The sequence below is a fragment of the Ursus maritimus genome, unplaced genomic scaffold (genome assembly GCF_017311325.1).
Source record: "Ursus maritimus isolate PB19 unplaced genomic scaffold, ASM1731132v1 scaffold_9, whole genome shotgun sequence".
NCBI lineage: Eukaryota > Metazoa > Chordata > Mammalia > Carnivora > Ursidae > Ursus > Ursus maritimus.
Genome location: NW_024427107.1, coordinates 6,175,384 through 6,198,248, shown reverse-complemented (window position 1 = coordinate 6,198,248; position 22,865 = coordinate 6,175,384). Strand labels below are relative to the sequence as shown.

General features: G+C 36.9%; 1 pseudogene; it reads right to left on the bottom strand.

Moving 5' to 3' along the window:
• Positions 1-337: 337 nt before the first annotated feature.
• LOC103677500 overlaps positions 338-22,865 on the bottom strand; it is a 41,027-nt pseudogene continuing 18,499 nt past the window's right edge.

Sequence of the window (22,865 nt, the reverse complement as noted above, 5' to 3'; positions counted from 1 at the left end):
TGGACCTTACAAGAGAAAAACAACAAAAATGACAAATATATAAAATGTAACAGAATTACAAAATCCATTCATCCAACGGTAGTGGGGGGTAAGAATGGAAGGTGGAAGCATAAATGACAGATGGAGAAAATGAAGGTATCAAATCAGTCACCACACAGAGGCTGACAAATGTTAGAAAAGCTCTGGGGGAAATCCTGGGGCCCTTTCAGGCTTGGGGGGGAGTTGTTAAAATTCCACATTTGGGTATAGGGAAGATTGTGCCTTATGTTCCCCACAGATAAAAATCCCCATTCCTCAGAGAGACGGGAATATGCAGAGGTCCCCAGGTGGAGTGGGGCTAGAAGAACTGGGAGAAGAGCTGCCCCAGGAGTCCTTCCAATCCCACCCCTCCCCTCTGTCCCCTATGGATGCAGGCGGCGGGGTGGGGGGACGTGCATATGGGCAGCAACCTGCAGTTAACTGGAGAGCAATGAGGTGGAGAGAACTGCTCTGACGAGTATCAATGCTCAGGACAGACTGTAGGTAAACGGTCTTGTGGAACAGTCTTTGCTTAAGAAGGCCACCAAGGAGAAGTGCATGTGGGCTCTTCGCCATGCATTGAGTTGATATGAGTAAAGGAAGGAAGATAAAGAAGAGGAGCCACTGATAATGTATGGGGACTGCATTCCTGTGAGGAGAGCCAAGGCAAACCATATCCAAGCTAGTAAGGCCAATTACTTTTTGACTGATAGTGAAGAATGTATTTTGATTCCTTTATTGAACTAGAATATTCAAAGCAGTTTAGTGAGTAGACAGGGACATATGCAGAAGACTAACCAGCTGATCAACAGATGGGTGGGAAAGAGACTCACAACATTCCCCCGATGAAGAAAAGAGTCAGCAGCAAACTGTTGAAAAGCACGTAAGCAATTGTTTTGTTGATACTAGGGAATGGGGGAGGCTCCTCCCTGATATCTCAAATGCCAGATCTTCTATATCCTGAAGCCAAATGGCACTGGCAACTTTGCTAAATACAGATGGGGAGTACCCAAGGAACACTGGAAATTGCTGTGAGAAAGAATTCCAGCCAAGACCAAACATCTCCAAGTAGCCATGGATCACCCCTAACTTGTGCTATTACTGACTGAGGCTCAGTAATAAACACTTGATAAAACAAGTGGAGAACATACCAGAATACTGCATCATTCCAAGCACAGAACTGGAAAATTCTAGTAACGATACATGGCTCACTCTCCTCCTTCTGCACGATGCCTGCTCTCTCCACTGTGCCAAGACACTACTTGCCTTTCTCCAATACTTCACCTCTCTTTTTTCCTGGATTTGAGCATTTAGCTTTGAGATGGCACAAATAGCCCAGATGGAGACTTTGATCCCCTTGGCAAGGTCCTGAAGAAAGATTTTGATGCTGTCAGCTATCTCTTCATCACCCACACTATTGACTACACAAGAGAGGGAAGAGTCCCCCAACCTCTCATCATGAAGGACATAGCAGCCTTGTCACTGGGGCTCCAGCCCCAGCCTGGACCCTCACCCACTACAGGTTGCTCACTTTCTCCCCACCTAGTTGCTTCTCTTGTCAAGTGTGTTCCAGGACCACACTCGTTTTTCCTGATGGAGTGCCCTGGGTTTGGTCATTGGACTTCCTTCCTTTTCTATCTATACTGGTTCTGCTAGTGATCACACTGAGTGCCGTAGAATGCTTTAACATCATATACACTGATAACCTCCAGTGATATCCTCAGCCACACTTCTCTCCTAAGAGACAATACACAGATAACTGCCTACTCAGCATCTCCATCTGACTACTTAATGGATACCTCAGAATTAATAAATTCACAATGAGATTTCCTCCAACAACTTCTTCTCCCACAGACTCCCATCTCAGTTGAGGATATCTCTGTCCTTCCCATTTCTCATCCTAAAAATGCAGGAGACACACTTGGCATCTTCTTTTTCTCTCATGTACTATATCTCATACATCAGGAGATACTGCTGAATCTAGCTTTCAAATATTCCTGAACTTCTACTTCTGCTAAAGTGACTGGGATCAGATTTATCTCCTTCCTACAAATAACTAGAAAACTGGCCAAACTATGTAAAACAATTATTTCAAGACACTGGAAACTAGGCAGTACAGGACTGTGATTTCTGAGAGGAGAGAAACAAATGAGGTGAGACTACAACTGGCAGTGACTTCTGCCTGGAGACATATGTCCTGACCACAGAGCAAGGAGGGAAATCCCAAGTGGAGCATGGCCATCTTGCTGATTTGAGGAGACAGATGGGAGTTCAGAGAGGTAGATGTGCCTGAAATAATGACGGCAAATCACCAGACAAGAGGAAACCACACAGAAAAAGTGGTCCAGAAATTTGCAGAGGTGTCCCCCTGAGCTTTTTGTAGATTATTAATCTATGGATGTGAAAGGTGAAACTCTATAAGTCCATGCAAAGAACAAATGCTGGGAGCTATAAAGTGAACAGTTCCTACGGTTCACACTGTTATTTGAATTGTGTCCAGGCAGAGTACAGAGAACTTGTTGAAAACTTGGGAAAATCAGTAAAATTATTAGAAGGGCTAAATTAATTCTAGAGCTAAAGATATTCTAGGACTTGCCATAACAAAGTTTTAAAATCACCCTCCCCAAGGTATCAACATAATCCAAGGAAAACTTAATTGCTGCCCCCAAAGAATACTAACATTTTTAAAGTAAAATAACAAAATCTAAACACTCAGCAATGTAACATATGCAATGTCTGGCAACTTAATAAAAAATACTGGACATGCAAGGAATTAGCAACTTATGACCCACAGGCAGTAGGAGAATGAATCAGAAATAATAGAAATGGTGGAATCAGGCCAGAACTTCAAAAGAGCATTTATACATCTTATAAATGTGCCGAAGGATTTATACTAAAACACCAACATAGTAAGGACATATGTGTGCATGTATAAATGAAACTTCTAGAAATGACAAATGGAATGTATGAAATAAAATACTGGATAAGATAAACTGAATCAACGTGGCAGAAAAAAACCAGTGAATCTGAAAGCATGGAAATAGAAAATATCTAACATTAAGCTCACAGGGGGAAAAAGGGTATAAAATAAAGAAAAAGGGGCTCCTGGATGGCTCAGTGGGTTAAGCGTCTGCCTTGGGCTCAGGTCATGATCCCAGGGTCCTGGGATTAAGCCCTGCATCCTGTTCCCTGCTCAGTGGGAAATCTGTTTCTCCCTCTCCCTTTGCCCCTCCCCCTGCTCCTGCTCTCTCTCTGTCTCTCAAATAAATAAATAAATAAAATATTTTTTAAAAAAATGAAAAAGGCTCAGTGATCTGCAGGGCTTTATCAGGTGATCTAACATATGTTTAATTAAAGTCCCAGAAGATGTGGGAGTGAGAGAGAAACAGAAATGGTACTTGAGGAAATAATAGTTGGGAAGTTTTTAAACCTGAGTAAAACTGTAATTTACAGAACCAAGAAATTCAATGAAACCCAAACACAGTATGCACAAAGAAAAAAAATAACTGCTAATCTAGAGCTCAATATCCTGCAAAAATTTCCACCAGCAATGTGAAGGTAAAATAAAGATTTTTCCATACCAACAAAAGCTAAGAGAATGTGCTTGTAATGATCTGTACTATACAGACATTAAAGGAAGTTCTTCAGGAGCAAGGAAAATGAGATGCAATGGAGATGAGGTTCTACATAAAGTTATGAAAAACAGTGGAAATGGTATTCGGGTAAAAATAAAAGATTTTCTTATGTATATTTTCATACCTTTAGAAAATTGAAATCTCTGCAAGTCGTAGCTCAATAAATCTGTTAAAAATTAAAGACAGTTGTTTAAAAAACTAATACTATAGTGTAGGATTTTTTTTTAGAGAAAGCGCACAGAGGGAGAGGGGCAGAAGGAGAGGGGGAGAATCCCAAGCAGACTCCATGCTCAGTTGGGAACCCAACATGGGGCTCAATCTCATGACCCTTCATGACCTGAAAAGAAAACAAGTCAGCGCTTAACCAACTGAGCCACCCAGCCACCCCTGTATTGTAGGATTTAATACATAAGTAGAAATAGCATATATAAAAGAATGGGTCAAAGGATGTGAGGGGAGAAATGGAAGTATGCTTTGAGAATGTTCTTACTTTATACGTAAATGGTTATAGTATTCAGTTGAAAATAGACTAAGAGATTAAAGATGCATATTGTAACCCTAATGCAACCACTAAATAAATGCAATGATATATAGCTAAAATGCCAATAGTAGAAATAAAGTTGAATATTAGAACATGGTTGATTATTCTATAATAAGATAAAAAGAGGAAAAATAACAAAGAGAAAGAATTGAAAAACAGCAAATTGGTATATATAAACCAACCATATTTGATAATTACATTAAGTATAAACATAGGAGAGGGTCCGGTTATAATGGGACAGCAACAGAGAAATTTTGGGGTGAGATAGAACTGTACTGTAACTTGACTGAGGTGGTGGTTATTTAACCCTATGGATCTGTCATAAACACATGCACTAAAAAAGTGAATTTTACTTTATTATTTAATAAAATAAATTAAAAAAAAATAAAAGCAATGCTAAACATCATTAGTTCTCTTGGAAATGCAAATTAAAGTTGCAATGTGGGGGCACCAAGGTAGCTCAGTTGGCAAAGTAACCAGCTCTTGATTTTGGCTCAGGTCATGATCTGAAGGTTGTGGGATTGAGCCTGAAGTCAGGCTCCACACTCAGCATGGAGTTTACTTGAGATTCTCTTTCTCCTTCTCCATCTGCCTCTTCCCCTGCTCTCACAAACTCTCTCTCTCTCCATCTCTCAAAATAAATAAATAAAATCTTTAAAAATAATAAAGTTGCAGTGTGATACACTATATACCCACCATAATGACAAAAATTGGAAAGACTCACAATACCAAGTCTGGAGCAACTGGACCTCTCAATTGCTACAGGTGAGAATGCCAGAAGGTACAGATGCTCTGAAAGTTTATACTCTGAAAGTTTCTCATAAAATTAAACATACACTTCCCATACGGATCAGTAGTCCCACTCCTACATATTTACTGAACAGAAATAAAAACTTTTGTCCATATGAAGACTCATATGCAACTATTCATTACAGTTTCATCCATAATAGCCCCAAATTGGAAACAAATGTCTATCAACAGTTGAATGCAGAAAAAAATACTGTGTATTTGTACAATGGAATACTACTCCATGATAAAAATGAACAAACTGTTGATACATGCCACAGGGCAGGTGAATCTCAAAAACAGAACACAGTAAAGGAAGTTAGTAGGAGGGGCTGAAGGTGAGATGAAAGCACATCAGCCACAGTGCAGTGGAGAGTGAGCATCAACAGGTGGGAGGGGTGTGCAGGAAGGGAGGCAGGAAGACACAGCCACAGTTGTGACCATGGATAGCAATGAACTGGGTGTTCGCATTGTACCTGATGTCTGAGCAGATACACCCTATATTTATAGTGATACTTTTTGATATTCTTAAGTAGAAGTAGACAATTCAAGGCTTTTAATTTCTTGAGTATAAATACAAATATATGTGTTGTTTTCTCATTAATTAGCAATTAACTCAACAAATAAAGAAGTCTTTGACTTCAGTAACTTCTATTCTAGTGAAGGAAATAGTGAGCACACTAAAATAGATATATAATAATGGAGGGGGACATGTGCTATAGCACAAAAGGAAGCCATGTGAAGGAGAAAGATGGATGGGTGTGCTCTTTAGAAAGACATCAAGAGGGCTTCAGTGACAAGGTGAGATTTGAATAGAGATATAAAGGTATGGAGGAGGCGTCCATATGGATACTTGGAGAAAATTTTCTAAGAGGGACAGCAAGTGCAAAGGACCTGAGGTGCAAACCCAAGTGAGCAGATGCTCTGTATGAGAATTCTGATAACTTTTTATTTCTTCCCCAAAACTGAGATTCTTGGGGTGCTTTTTAAATAAAAAAAGTTGGTAACAGACATCATGGTGATAGGCTCAATATTATCTATGTAAAGATACCTGAAGGAAGCAATATAAATTCTTACAAAATTTTATTCAAAATCAGAAGAGGTTTATTTCTGACTCAGCAATTCTTCTTTCCAGAAGATTGTGTTAATTACAACCAAGAAAATTAACAGAAGTTTATCGAATAATCATTTGTGATAAATCTGTGCTTTTCCTTAGGGATCTAACCAAATAAAGAGGTATAAGGTAGATATTTCAAGACCCAGAGATTATTGTTTGTGTGTTGAGTATGGAACAGATCAATTTCAATTTCCTGATTGAAATTAATCTTGTGATTTCTGCCTCTCGAACTTCATATGACTTGTGTGGTCCTCAAAGTTGCTCTCAGACCACACAATCCTTGGCATTACACCCAAAAGGCAGATGGAGGAACTCTCATCCTGGGATAACTGAGCAGTGTAACAAAGCACCTTGCCCCCAAAGCCAGAATTTAAGCCTGGATCATCGGATTCCAAATCTGGTGCTCTTCCCTTTTTATTTTGAGAGTCTTTTTAAAAAAAAAAATCTAGATTTTTGCAGTTATTTAGAAGTCTTTTCATGGAAGAACATACTTGCATTAACTTGAAATAATTTGGAGAAAGGTATATATTATATTGGACTTATGCTTTATTAAAATTTGTCTGGGCCAAACCATGAATATTACAAATTAATATTTATATATGATGATAATATAAATAATTGCCCTAAAGTGTGTAACTCTGAATAAGTATAAGAAACTTGGAAACATCTCTACTGAAACAAACATTCTTTTAAGACACATTGAGATGGCTGTTCAAGGTGAAAGGTTATAATTAAATTGGTTAGCTATTTGCACAGATTATTTTAATATCTTCTCTTTACTAAGTCATAATTAATAAATGCAGACATTCTATTAAGTTAATAATAATTTCCAAAATCACTGGATAAACAAGGAGAAGAACTCTTTGTTAGTTTATGTCTGTATTCATGTAAAAAAAGTATATATTACTTCAAAAATTATGTCACCAGTTTTTAGTGGGGTGGATTTCCTTTCAAATCATTTTGAGTATGAGAAGTTTTCTTTTTCAGTGAAGGGAAAACTCAGTTTTCAAATCTAAATATTTAGTTATAAAAACTTCCCTAAGGTTTTTGCTTACAAATCTTCTAGTAATATCATTTTCAAATAGATTACTTATTCCGTGTAGTTATAACAGATGTAAGATTACTCTTAACATCTATCTATGACTCCTTTTTGCTGAGGCTGCCAATTATCATGGGAAGTGTTCCAACAGCACTGAAACTCACATTTGTAAAAAACTCATTGATACCAGCGAGCCTTTAAAAAATGGAAAGAAAAACATTGCTGCTAATTACATTTGGATTTTCTAGTTGATCTAACAGCACATATTTCTTGCTCTATTCAATGTTGGAGACAGGAAAGGAAAGTGTCTTATGTCCTTGGAGGTACTTCCTGAATCAAATTGCATTGTCTTGCTGTTGCCAGGTCCTGGGACCAGGACTCTGCCAATGCTACTTGCCATAGCAGCTGACACACATGCACTTTCAGTTTAAGCATGGTGTAGACTCTGAAATCTCCACATTGGGAAATACTTCACTCACTGCATTGTAAGACACTGAAACTAGTATCACACTAGACTAGAGAGTGGGCCCTGGACCATGGAGCTCTGAGCCTATGGCTTCTAGATCCTTAATTCAGAAAGACACCTCTATGCCCTGCTTAAAGAAAGTTTCTGAAACTGTGAGAGTTTACTCATAATGTTAACTAGTAGACCTCACATCCCAGTATTTAGCCATTTTGGAAAATATCTTTATGGAATTCCAATTTCAACATTAGTCAAATCAAGTAAAAATGCTACTTTTTGTCTGAAAAATATATTTGAAAAAAGAACCCATCACTTCCTTTAGATGTGAAAAAAAGGGAACTGCCGAGACATTGATCAGTCATAAATTAATCTGTTAGCATGAAATATATTCTCAAGCAAGCTGAAATATCTGATGATTCTAGATTATTGATAGTTTGGGTTTCTTTAGGCTCTTCTTCAGTAATCATTTCATAATTTCATTCAGATTGAAGGTATACAAGATGATATTCTTTTCATACTGTTGGCTCTGCAGCAATAATATTGCCTGGGAATAGCAAAGTAAAAGATAAAGACAGAAAATGATAATGGAAAATCAAAGCTTTATAAACTCAACTTGTAAATTTTGGAGTTGGAAAATTATTCAGCTTTAGAATCATCTTCATTTCTGCTTAACTTGTCCATCTATCCACAATAATGACGTTATGATAGGCTTCCAATTGTTTTTAAAGGTTCCCTGCTAAAGTCATTGGAGTAGACATTAGTGTCAAATTTCATGGCAATGTTCAAAGAAATACTGTAGGAATTTTTCTTTGCTAACAAACTGTCACACTGCAAAAGACTAATGCTCAAGGGATTCTTATCATTTCTCTAGTTTAAAAAAAACTTGATCTTGGAAATTTGAAAATAGATGTTTTAAGACAGCCAGAAGGACAAAATCTAAAGATACTCAGTCAATTGAATTTTAGCCAAAATGCATTCTGTCAATTAAATGGACAAAAGGAACATATTTTTCACAAGTATTTTTAAGCAAAAGGTGATGAAGACCCAGATATATGTATAGGGGGAAAAAAAGAAATTTCATAATTGACATAGATGACATAATTGACATAATTGACATAAAACACCAAAAGACAGAAGAATACAAATTATTTTCATGTGTAAATGGAATATTTACCAAGATAACCTTTATTCTGGACATTTAATAAACTCTCAATAAACTTGAAAAGATTGAAAGCATACAAAATATGTTTCTGACCACAGCAGGATTTAACTAGATAGAAATCAATAACCAAACATATGGAAATTAAGGAACACTTAGTTAATAATCCTTAGGGCAGAAAAGAAATCACAAGGCAAATTGGAAAATACTTTTATTGAATGAAGAAGAAAAAACAATGTAACAAATCTGTGGGATCCTGCCAAAGCAGTGATTAAAGGGAAATTTGTAGCTTTATTTTTTTTTAAGATTTATTTATTTATTTATTTGTGTGAGTACAAATGGGAGGAGAGGCAGAGGGAGGAGAGAGAATTCCAAGCAGACTTCCCACTGAGCATGGAGCCCAATGTGGGGCTTGATTTCATGACCCTGAAGTCATGATGTGAGCCAAAACCAAGAGTCGGACACTTAACTGACTGGGCCATCCATGTGCCCCAGAAATTTGTAGTTTTAAATGTTGATATTTAAAAAGACTCAAATAAATGATCAAAGCCAGGAATTGGTAAACTTTGAAAATAAATGATTAGTAAACATTTTGGGCTTTGTGGATCACAGATGGTGTCTGTTGATTGTTCTATGTTTTATACAACCCTTTAAAATATAAAAAAAAACATTTTTAGTTCAGAGGCGGTACAGAAATAGGCCATAGGCTCTAATTTGCCAACATCTGATCTAAGCTATTGCCTTAAGAAACCAGAAAAAATGAGCAAATCAAATTTAACATAAGGAGGAAAAGGGGGAAAATGAATAATCAGTGACATATAAAAGCAAAAAAGAAAATCAGTAAAATAAAAAAACTAGTTCTCCAAAATAATAAAATTACAAACCTCCAACCAACAATAAAGGAAGAAAGAAGACTCAAATTATCATGCCTAGAAGGAAATTATTTTACTTTAGATCCTGCAGACATTAAAAGATAATAAAGGAATCTTACGAACAACTTTTTGTCCATATATTTTAGATGAAAAGTACACATTTTCCAAAAGGTACAAGGTACTAAATCTTATTCACTTATGAAAAAACAGTAACCTGAACAGCCCTTATTATTAGAGAAATTAAATTCAAAACTATAAACATTCTCTCACACACAAAAATGACTCCTGCCCAGATAGCTTTGTTGATGAATTCTACCAAACATTTGAGAAGGTAATAATACCAATCCTGTACAAACCTCCATAAAATAGAACAGAAATGATACTTTCAAAATTATTTTATGAAGGTAGCATTACACTGATACCAAAATCAGAAAAAGACACTATAAGAAAAAAAACAAACAAACAAACTTGCAGACCAGTAGCCTCCATGGACATAGATGTAAAAATCTTTGACAAAATTCTAGTAAATAGAACCCAGCAATATACAAAGGCAATGTATCATTATAAAGTGAGGTTTATTTCAGGAATACAAAGTCTGCTTAATATTCAAATATCAAACAAGATAAATCATCATTTCAGCAGGCTAAATAGGGAAACTAATATAGTTATTTCAATAAATGCATAAAAACATTTGACAGATTTCAACACCATTTCACAATAACACACACACACACACACACACACACACACACACACACACTGGAAGAAAGTAATTGCAAAACATATAACCCCTGAAAGACATTTGTTCAGTCTATATAAAGCAGTCTTACAACTTGATAATAGGAAGACAATTCAATTTAAATAATAATGTACAAAGATTTCACTAAAGAAGATATATAAATAAACCCATGAAAAAATATTCACTGTTAGTAGTTGTCATGGAAATGCAAATTACAACCATAATATCACTGCACACTCACTACAATGGCCCATACTAAAAATACGAAGTACTGGGAATAATGTGAGCAACTGAAGCTAACACAGTGCTGGTGGAAAGGTAAAGTTACTTTTGGTGAACAGATTGACAGTTTTGTATTAAACATAGACTTTCCATATGATCCAGTAATTCTACATCTAGAGAACTGCAAACATATCCACACAAAGACCTGTATACAAATGGTCATAAACACTTATTCATGATAGCCAAAAATTGGAAATGACCCAAACGTCCATCATTCACAACTGCTGAATGAATAAATGGATTGTGGTAAATCCATGAATTCAAATTCTACTCACCAATAAAAAGAATGAACTATAGATACATGCAATTATGTGGATAAATGTAAAAGATATCGTTCTGTATAAAAGAATCCAAACAGAAAGGCTTTGGACTGTATGATTCCATTTTTAGGACATTCCAGAAAGAGCAAAGCTAAAGGCACAGGAAATGTATCAGCAGTTACCTGGTGTTAGGGGTACAAGAAAGGGAGGGTTGACTGATATAGCTCTAGAAAACTTTTCAATTGCTAAATATGTTCTATACCTCAATTGTGGTGGAGGTCGAATGTATACATTTATCAAAACTCATCAAGCACACCTGAAAAAGGTGAATTTTATTGCATGTAAATTGTATCTCAATCAACCTGACTTAAATACTCACACACACGCACACACACACACCTTGAGCCTTGCCTTATTCCATTCACAAAAATTGAGATATATTATAGGTGTAATGATAAGAGTTGAAACCATGCAGCTTCTAGAAGAAAAGACAGAGAACATCCTAGGCTCAGAGTAGACAAATATTACTTATACTAGATCAAAATGCACTAATATTGAAATAATAATTTGGACTTCATAAAAATTTTAAAATTATAGTTATTAAAATATGCCACCAAGATAATAAATACATAAGTCACTGACTGTGAAAATATATTCATAATACTTGTATCTGATAAATAATTCATGTCCCATCCATAAATTAACAGTAAGAAAACAATAACCCAACAACATAATTGACAAAAATCATGAGAAGATGCTTCACCAAAGAATAATTTGATATAGACTCATTACTACAGATATTATTATTATTATTATCTATTTGCTGATTTTAAGGGCCTGGATTATTTGCTACATATTTTCATGTGACATCTCATGTATGTTTCATAGTAAATTGATGGTGACAAATATTATTCCTATTTCACAAGTTAGAAAAATAAAACTCAGACTAAGGAATATTCTCAAGGCCATCTAGCTAAATGATGGAGTCAAGACTTGATTCCAAGTCCATCTTCTTGCTGTATCTGCATCTGTACTCCTATACTTTTCATTCTCTTTGGTCATGATGAACAGATGGTATTTAAGTCCAGCCTACTTCATGTAGCTCCTCCAATATCCATTATTCCTTCCATACACCCATTTTATTAAATCATTCTTAGCAGGTCCATATACATTTTTATTTTCCTATCAAGTGTGGAATCAATGGAGATAGGCTAATGGAAGCAAAAATTTCAGCATCATTACTGAAAATTCATTGTTGACTGAGCTTTAAACTGTTGCGCAAAGTACTCAGTAACACACTTTGTTACCGCTTCAGTTTAGACCTTTGGGAAATCTTCCCAAAGGGAAGTTCAGGCTTAGAGCCTTCTCTAGGATGCTGCTGCATCCTGATCTGGCACAGAGAGGAAGAAGGAAAGAGACAGTTTTCCAGCACTCTCAGACTTTTAATAAATTGACTACACCAACTTGAGAAACAGGACCAATAGATTTTCTCCATGGATCGGTCAACTCACTCCTCCATTATGAGGAGCAAAGAGTAAGTTGTAGGACCAGAGGCTAAACATGTCACTCCGGTGGAGGCCTCTCTGAATGGAAATGTGAAATCAGGGACAGGATGTTCTCTTTACTCCCACCACCAACACAGCATGCTGTAGTATTTCCCATTAGAAAGTTTCTAACACACACTTATAACCCCTGGGGCTGTAGAGCAACGAACACTTTTCTCCTGCTTTCCTTCCAATAATTTGCACCTGTGCAGGGCATACTTCTTCATAGCAGGCAAGTACCTTTGGCTTAAAGCTTGGTGCCAAACTCAAATTTTTACACATTCAATTGCTTTAGATATAGTTCATATAAGTGTATTTTTATCCATTTAGAGCCTGCCTTCTTTGCATACCCTTCAAAGTGGTACCCAAGATCTGCTAGCCATACATAAGGCTCACTCCAGGGTGATAAGAGACCCCTGGCCTCTGCTGCCCCTCAGAACTCTCTGACACAAACTTCCCAACTTGCCGTGGAGCAGCGTTGCCCAGATACATAAAACCTCTCTCCCCTATGGAGCTCCCTTGTCCTCTCCCCTTCTGGGTGGTGACCCTACACTGATGTTCGGGAAGGTCTCCTCCTGGGAGAGAGAGACTTCCCTTCTGGAGCAGTCTTGTCCAAATACCTCTAATAAAGTTTGTGTGTGCTAATGCTTCTTGTGGGCCTGCCATTTACCTTATGAGCACTGAAATTCCCTTGAAACCCACTCTGTTCTCTTTTCCTGGTCCTTCCTCTTCTGTCCATAACGGAGTGCCCCAGGCTCTGTTCTTCATCACTCCTCCCTAACTTTACTTTTTCCTTAGGTAGTTTTATTTATATCCAAGGATTTAAATACCTCCTATTTGCTGATCATTCTCAAATTCATATCTTAAGCATTCATCTCTCTCTAAAGTCCCAGAAAACTGCTTCCTCCACATTATCATGCAAATGTTTAATGGACATTGCAAATGAGACATGTCCAAATGGAACTCTTCACTCTTTCTCTCTCCCCAAGCAATCCTGCCCCTCCCCTTCGCATTTAATGGTATTACCACTGAGTTGCTCATGTCAGAAAGGAAAGAATCTCACTGATTCCTTCTTTCCTTTACTCCCCCAACTAGACTGAATTTATCAGCCAGTCCTGATTCCAAACTATATATATATCCTACACTGACCACTGTCACCTCCACTTGCTCACTTCCATGCTAACCCAACCCAATGTTCTCTTTTACCTACATTGCTGATTCTAACTGTTTTCACTCCCCACCAACATTTATTTTTGCACTGCAGTGAGAATTTTTAAAAATGTAAATAGGTCACAGCAATCCTTTTCTTAAAACTTCTCCATGATTTTCTTTTACCTATGGGCTAAGATCTACATCTTTGTCATGACCTACCAGGTCTTGCTAGCCACTCAAACATTATCTCCTATCACTGTCTCCTGAATCTAGAACTCTTTCACCAGACTTTTCTTTCTGTGCCTACTTCACGGCCTTTCTCCTTCTGATCTCTTTACCTAGAATACTCCTTGCCCAAATACTCATGACTAGATCCTGTTCACCATTTATAATCAAATGTCACTTTTTCAGAGAGGCATTTCTAAAACACCTAACCATTGCTCTCTTTTGTTATTGTCTCACTTCTCTTTTGTTATTGTCTTACTTCTGTTTCTTTGCAGCAATCACCAGCTCTGAGCTCACTTTATGTATTTGTCTACTTGTCATTTGCCGACTTCCTCTGCCTCGATGTGAACTCCATGGAAGGTGGACCCTGCCTGTCCTTATTGTCCCCATTTTCTCAGTGCCTAGAGCAGGGGAGTCAGAAAATATTAGCTGAAGGAATAATTGACTTTGAAGCCTACCCTCTTTCTGATTACACTAAATTGATTTCTTTAGATAGATCCTTGCATTTGTTTCCCAGAGCTGCTATAAGAAACTATCACAGATGGTGTGGCTTAAAACAAGAGGAATTGATTGTCTCATGTTTCTGAAGGTTAGAAATCTGAAATGAGGGGCGCCTGGGTGGCACAGCGGTTAAGTGTCTGCCTTCGGCTCAGGGCGTGATCCTGGCATTATGGGATCGAGCCCCACATCAGGCTCCTCTGCTATGAGCCTGCTTCTTCCTCTCCCACTCCCCCTGCTTGTGTTCCCTCTCTCGCTGGCTGTCTCTATCTCTGTCGAATAAATAAATAAAATCTTTAAAAAAAAAAAAAGAAATCTGAAATGAGTGTGTCAGCAGGGCCATGCTGTCTCTAGAACCTATAGAGGAAGAATCTCTTCTTGCTTCTTCCAGCTCCTGGTAGCCCCAGATGATCCCTGGCTTGTGTCAACATAACTCCAACCTTTACATGGTTTTTCTGTGTCTTCACCTGGTCGGCACTCTGTGCTTGTCTCTGTGCCCAAATCTCCCCTTTTTTATAAAGACACCAGTCATAGTGGATTATGGCCCACCTTAATGACCTCATTTTAACTTAGCTACCTCTGTAAAGATTCTGTTTCCAAATCAGGTCACATTTTAAAAAATATTTCCTTTATTTATTAGAGGGGGGGGAGAGAGAGAGAGAGAAGGAGCAAGGAAAGGGGCAGAGGGAGAGGGAGAAGCAGGCACCCTGCTGAGCAGAGAACCTGATGTGGGGCTCCATCCCAGGACCCTGGGATCATGACCTGAGCCAAAGACAGACGCTCAACCAACTGAGCCACCCAGGCACCCCCAAATCAGGTCACTTTTTGAGGCACTGGGGATTAGAACTTCAAAATGATTTTATGAGGGAAACAATTTAACCCATAAGAATCCAATAGCAGGTCATAATAGCTATTAAGTCTGAATTCCTATTGACACACAGAGAATGTTCACTTTCTCAACTGCTTCCTGGTAGCAGGAGTTTGGAAATCAAGTGCAAATAAAAATGAGACTCCAGAACCAAGTTGGTGTGGCTAACTAACCAGTTCCTTTCCTACCCCTTTGTTCCTTTGTTTTCTAGGCGGATTTCTGAAACTCCATGCAAAGGCCTGAAATATTTTGTAAATAATACATTTCTGCTTCTTTAATTAAGTTTTGTCCCAATGAGAAGATTTTCTATAACTCAAAACTGTTTATCCATTTCCAGTGCTTAGTAAGGCCTCCTAAAGACTTTCCATCAGACAGGCCATCTTTTTCATGACATTAATGACAAGGAACCATCTGATTTTTAATTACACAGTAATTGCTGTTGTATAAGCTTCAAGATGCTCTGTAACTTGGAAATCTTATTTTAAATAATAAAAAAAGAACATTGTTTATCTTTTCTTTTTGTAAATTCAAGCCAGTATTTGGAAAAACAGTCGAATGAAATACTTTCATACCTAAAATGTGCTCATAGTCATTTCATATTTTTTGAAAATCATTTTTGTCCCGGTAGATGTTCTACTATAATTAGTTCAGAAAGCAGTTTACGAACAGCAGAATTTGAAGTCTGTAGGGAGAGGATTCAGAAGGTCATTAAAACCATTTTTCTGCCTTGAGGCAGTGTTACTCTGGTTGAAACCTACTACCATGACTTAGATTTTTAAGGTCAAAATGCAAAATCAAACTGTGAGTAATGAACAAAGCTGAATTCAAGAGCTTTGGTCTTTGGCGTGTTGAGAGGAATGCTACCCTTGGCATGACTTTGTGGTTGCGACACTATTTGCCTTGAAATAATACTTTGGCTATGGGGCTTAAAACTATTCTTCTTAGTCAGAGGGGAGGGGGGGGGAATGGGATAGACCGGTGATGGGTAGTAAGGAGGGCACGTATTGCATGGTGCACTGGGTATTATATGCAACCAATGAATCATCGAGCCTTACATCAGAAACCGGGGATGTACTGTATGGTGACTAACATAATATAATAAAAAATCATTAAAAAAAAAAGAAAAAAAAACTATTCTTCTTAGAAGCATCCTTATGCTACTTCCTTCAAATAGATTCCCTCTGACTGTTAAGGAGGGAAAGCAAACAACAAAAAAGATTTCGGAAATATATTACTTATTTTGTGTTGCAAAAGTAGTCCTTAGGCGTGTAATTGTGCCTTTATATAACACTTCACAGCTTGCAGATCATTCTGATTTCAAAGGAGATATTCCTTTGGTCCTTAGTCCCTTCTCTGTGAGATTGGCAGAAGAACTTTATCACACCCCATTTTTCAAGGGAGGGCACTGTGGCTCACAGAGACTAAGGCTAGTTTTGACAAGAATCAGGGTTCAAACTAAATTCCTGGAGCTGTTCTATTGCAATCTTATTCGAGTTAACATCAATAAAATTCACTTTTGTTACCTGTAAATTGAGGAAGTGTACTCAACTTGCAGGGTGGCTGAGATGAATGAGATGTATTCCCCAGGATTTAAACGTTACTTGCTATTAAATAGGTACTTAACAAATACTGGTTTGTTTCAAATGGATGAATAGAAAGATAAATATTAAGCACTTAGCCCAGTGCCTGGCACAGAGTAGGTACTTGATAAATACTAGCTATTAATATTTAAGTAGAAATGATGAATTATTTATAAACAGACTGTGGAGGTGTTCTTTCTTTCCCATGGTGTTTATAAATTTTCTTTGAAGATAAAAATTTTTATTATATTTTATTTGGTAAGCAATATGACTTAATTAAATTGACTGCTATTTATTTCAATCATTTTGCCTTTTTCCCCACCAAGGAAGTGTATGTAGATCCTTTCGTCATTTCATATTTAGTGGATGCATCCTACAGACCAGGCACTTTGCCAGAAAGTGGGGAGACAGGAACTACATTTGTTGTGGCAATTAGAGAGGATTTGATTACTTAAGAAGACTCCCAGAGCTCAAACTGGCCAGGCTTACAAATATTCAGTTTATTGTAGAGAGAGTATCCAACATAGCAACAGCAGAAACATGTAGATATGCATCACAGCCAGAGGCCGCTTTGCAGCAAGGAGTTTGGAGAGTGAGGAGGAGTATGTGCCAATGGCCTTCTCTGTAGGATCATCCCAGAACATGCTTTTTCTCTCTCAGTCAGGAACCACTGGCGATGTACACAGAACACCTCAGACCAGGGATCCAAAAGTGGAGTCTCATCAGGGCTCCTTCTTCCCTGCTGGGTATGTAGGCATGTTCTTGCTACACAACCAGCCCTTGGTGGTAGAGCCTTCTGGAATGTCTCTGAGACTCACTTTTATCAATAAACAATGCTGACAATCTAATACACACCGCCCAAAACTTGCCTCAAAATCATGGTCACAGAGCAACAGTATTAAACAGTAGATTTCACTCTTTGACCGGGGGTCAGTGCAATAAAGACAAAATTCCTACCTCAGTAAAATGCCTCAGGCCACACACAGGATTAGTGGAATGAGCCCTCCTGCAAATCCTCCTGAAAACCACCCTCAAACCCTTGAATGTGAATCCCTATGCTCGAGCCCTATGCTCGAGGCCTTCTTAGGACAAAACAATCACTATCACTGTGTGTTTGATGGTGATTGTGAGCCTTGCAATAGTGTATGATCAGATAGACAATCAAAACGCATAGGTTCCAAACACTTAAAATAGGTGGTGAGGGGTTGGTATGGCTTTAAACAGGCAGCCGCATCATCCAATAATTGCAGTATAGACCTCCTCAAGTTTTTGTACTCACTTTGGAATTATTTTCCCTTTCTGATCTATAGTTTTCTAGACTTGCTGGAGTGATTTTAAGAACCAGAATGAATTTATCATAATCAAGTCTCAATCTTCGGGAGAGTTCCTCTCCAGAGGGATAGCACCCTGAGGGGACTGTGATGGATTGACCAGCACATTCAACCGTCAACATCAGTAGTTGCAAGTTTTACCAGCCCCTACAATATTATTTTTACCTATGGTTTTCATATAGTCCAGTGTAGGAGTTCCATGTAGCACTCTGAATACATGGTTATTATATCAATCAGACTTCATTATAGCTGTAGTGATTTCATTGCTTTCAACAAAATCTACCATTTTCCATACACCGTATGTGATTTCTCAGAGGACTATGGGTTAGATACCATGTCTCTGTTCTTTGAGCATTCCAATCTTTTTGAGCATTACAGCCAAATTCCTTTCCTGAGGTTAACAGATAGTAGTTCTCAGTCAGAGACATCCTACACAGGACTCATCTATATTTCACAAGAAACACTTTGTCTTATTTAAAATATGTTCAATATCCATGAGTTGCACTGCAGGAAAAGAATGGTTAGTACCCAGTTGTGGTGAATAGAGAGATCCATTAGAGAAAGTCCATTCTCAAGTGATGATAGCCTTAGACCAGGTGGCTCATACATCCCACAGGAGTGCATTGCAGAACCCAGCCACCTGGCCCCACCCCACCTGCAAGGGTGAAGGAGTGCTTCAGTGTTGGTGAGCACCACTAGCCTCAGCCACGGGATCAGAAGAGGTGAGGCTAGCCAGTGGCCACAGATAAACCCCAAACATCAGGCACTTGCCACAGCAAAGGTGTTTTATTTCTGGCTCACATTCGCTGTCAGATACACTGGCTCCTGGCTCTTCTCCAAGTAGTGACTCAGGGACACAGGGAGCTCCCATATTTCAACTTCTCTCAACCCAGTAGAGAACACTAGCTATTTGGTGAGCGCTGGTGGTCTCTATCATACTACTTAATGATGTATACCAGGTTTAAGGTTAAAGGAGGCAAAAACATGAAAATTGAACTTCTTGTGAATTATCATGAAATCAAAATTTATTCCTCCCATTCCTATTTTAAATTTCTAAGTGGAAAACATAACTCTATAGTTGATACCACACGATTAAAGAAAGAAACATAAAGAACTCCCTGTGCCTCACTGATTGATACCCCAAGTCTAGTATAGCACAAAGCTGCCAAAAATGTTTATTTAAAAATAAGTATTTTTCCATTTACTTTTGAATTAAAAAAAGCTTTGCAACCCTGTAATAGAAAGGCATTATATAGAAAAAATAAAATCATTTCAATGAAAAGGCTTTTATGTCTTATTCTATGAAGTTGAACACAGAAGAAAGAAAAGTTCTGCATTATCTTTTCTTTATCAGATGTTGTCATTCATGGCAGCTGCCAACTACAACCAATATTTTCCTGCATTTAAGAAAACATTTTTTAGGTGTAAATGTCCAACCTTTAAAATATTCTATTGTGTCTCCCTTCTTTTAAAGTAGTGTCAACCCAAGAATACAGTATCATTAAATCAACCATTTGATTTAATTGAGGGTTTTTTTTGTCATTATAACTTAAGTAAATGAATTGACCAATCACACTTTAATTAGTCAGCCTAATTCAGTTATCATGACAACTCAAATAATGAGGAATAAACAAAATAATTAGAACGTGTCTATTTTTGTTGGCTACCTTTACAGGACAGGAAGTAGCATTCATTGTGATGGCTGGAAAAAAAAAACCACCCAAATTTATTTCAGAACAGACTCTGTATAGAGGGGACGACTTAGCAAATAGAAGCCAAGCAAACTCAATATGATTTGTATTCTCTCTCTCATTAGGTTTTGATATCTATAAATCTTCAGAAACTATGTCTTACTGTTTTGAAATTCCTGTAGAATCCAAGAAAGGTTTGTCTATGGATATTGAAAAAAAATTTTTTAATTGAAAAAATATATAGCACAAATATTAAGGGAAGCAAAACATTTTTAATTACAATTGTTTGCTTGGAAGCACAAAGTATCTCCATCCAATTTTTATTTTACCTCATCTTGACACCCAAAACAATGTATGTTGAGAGCTTCTCACTGATGTTTCCATTATGTTTACATCTGAGAGACAATAGTTTCCCATGCTGAAAAGGAAAATATACAGAAACTATTGTCTAATATGTGTCAGGCAATGTGTTAGAAATTTTCACATGTATTATCTATTTAATCAGTAGACATCTGATCCTAAGGTGTTGACATTATTCTCTTCATTTGATGAGGGCTGAGTTTCAGAGAGTTTAAGTAAATTTCTTGGAATCACAGAGATATTTGGTAAGTCAAGGATTCAATATGGCATCTGGGACACCATAGCCTCTAAAATATTATTTTCTTAGTTTCTAAACTCTCTGGTCCCTAGGCCTTTGCCCAAATTGTTTTTCTGTCGGAAGACTTTTCTCTAGTCACATCCACAACCCTCCCACTTCACTTTCAGTCTTGGTTTAGATGTCACTAGCTCCAAGTAACCATCTTAACCCAGAACAATGGGAAAGACCGTGGTGGCAAACATGGAATGCACAAGTGGCTTGAGGGAGAAATAAACCTTTGCTGTTGTAAGCCACGGAAATGTTGGTATCATTTTATATCAAAGCATGACTTAACCTATCCTGATAGAAAGGTAGCTCAAATTCACATAATGGCAGAGCTTGGATTCAAATACAGATCTACATAAATCCCAATGACTTTAAGATGTATGGAAATGTTGAATCACTAAAGTAGCATTGTGTATCATCCATATTTGAATTAAAAAAAAAATAACGCTCTTAACCCTGTAATTGAAACCATGGGTCTAATTAATTAAGAAGTATAAAGAAAACACTGGTGATCTGCAATATACTGTAGAAATTATATTGGTAGTTTTAATAGTGCCAAAAATACCAAGATTGTGAGTGAAAATTATGAAAATCAGTTGTCACAATGCTGTTTAACTGCTAATGGCCAAAATTGATTCAAAAATACCTTGACAGTTTGAATGTGAAAAATGTTTAGAAATTGATTTTTGTGTATGTGATTCTACAGGAGGAATCTATCTAATTATAAAACTAGATGTATATTATTACAATGATTAGTGACATTATTTGTGTTTGCATTTAATGTTTTGATTCCTTCTCCAAATGTTCATCCTCAATCTAAGAGTCAATGGCATTTTTCAGTCAAGGAAACTGGGTAATTAGTTTTGGATCTGAAAGAGCTTTGCATTGAAATAGATTTGTGTGCAGGTTCTTACCAGTTATTTGATATTGAGTAGTTTGTTATTGAGTTTCTGATTTCAGTTTCTTCATGTTTAAAGTAGATGTAATAATATTTACTTCTCAAACTTCTGTGAAGATTAAATACATGAGGGTAAACATTTTGGTTCTCTGTCTGGCACCAGGTGGAGCTTAATAAATGGCATTTCTTGCTATTTTAAATATCCCCATCTTAAAGCTATGTATTTGCAACAGGTTAAATGTTTTCTCCTATTGAGCAGAGGTTGACCCTCCTATTTTACTGAGTCTAAAATACATGTTACTAAATTGGTGAAGTTATGAAGATAAATGTTGGTTCCCAAAGTAACCTTGACATCAAATGAAGAATTATAACAATATGCCTTAGTACACATTTCTTTCTTTAAATTTTGTATAGCTTGCAAATTTACCCTTGATTTTTCATGTATGAACAATTTGAGTTTGGTTATCCATTCTGCCAAGTTTTTAAAAGCTTAAGAGAAGTGAAAACTTGGAGACAATAGCACAGCTTCAACAAGAAATCAGAGATACACTCATTTCATCCTTTTTTCCTTCCTTCCTTCCTTCCTTCCTTCCTTCCTTCCTTCCTTCCTTCCTTCCTTCCCTTATTTGGCAAAAATCATCTGGTATGAGCTGGCCTGGACACTGGGGCTACAACAATGAATAAAACATGTTTCCTATCTTTAAGGAATTCCTAGTAGGCAGAGGTAATTCCATAGAGCCCCTTTATCTTGGGTATCAGAAAATGGATACTTTAATTTAATGTTAATTGATGTAGGACAAATGGACATCCATTAACTTTCTTCTTTCTATGATGTATGCAAATATATCTTAGTAAATAGGTGTATATCAAATTATTTAATAATATAGAAATAAACTATTGAAAAATAGAAAAGTAGAAAAATAAACAATTAATCCATTTTTGGCTTTGTTTTTTTAGACATATGAATATTGAATATGTTATTATTTCATTATTAAAATCCAACATGTAATAAACAAATGTAAAAAATTAAGATATTTATTAAATGGCTTACATTGATATTAAATAAAAAACATGTTTTCCCAAAGCACTTTAAGAACAGTTGATTATTTATTTAAACTTTCTTTATTTCTTATTTTTTAACTTATGGAGAATTGGTAGCAGGGAAAAAGAAATTGGTATTTCAGTTAAATACCGATTGATTGTGTCTTGAGGCTCTATGTTCCAGTTGGTACATTTCTCACTTTTCTCTTAACCTCAAATAACTTGGGACAAGATTTTACATCAGGAAAGGGGTTATTTTCAAAATTTAGCCCACAATTACCATTTTTAGATAAGAATTGTCTCTTGAAAGAATCATTAAAAATCACACTAAACTTTTTTTATGGGATAAAAATCCCCCAAGCTTTGATTTTGTCTTCTTTAACAATTACAGGCTCTGCTTCTACTTGTAGTCACTAGAGTTTGAAGAAGTTCCTGAGAACAAAACACAAATAAATGTGGATGTAGCTCCTTAGCTCAGAAATT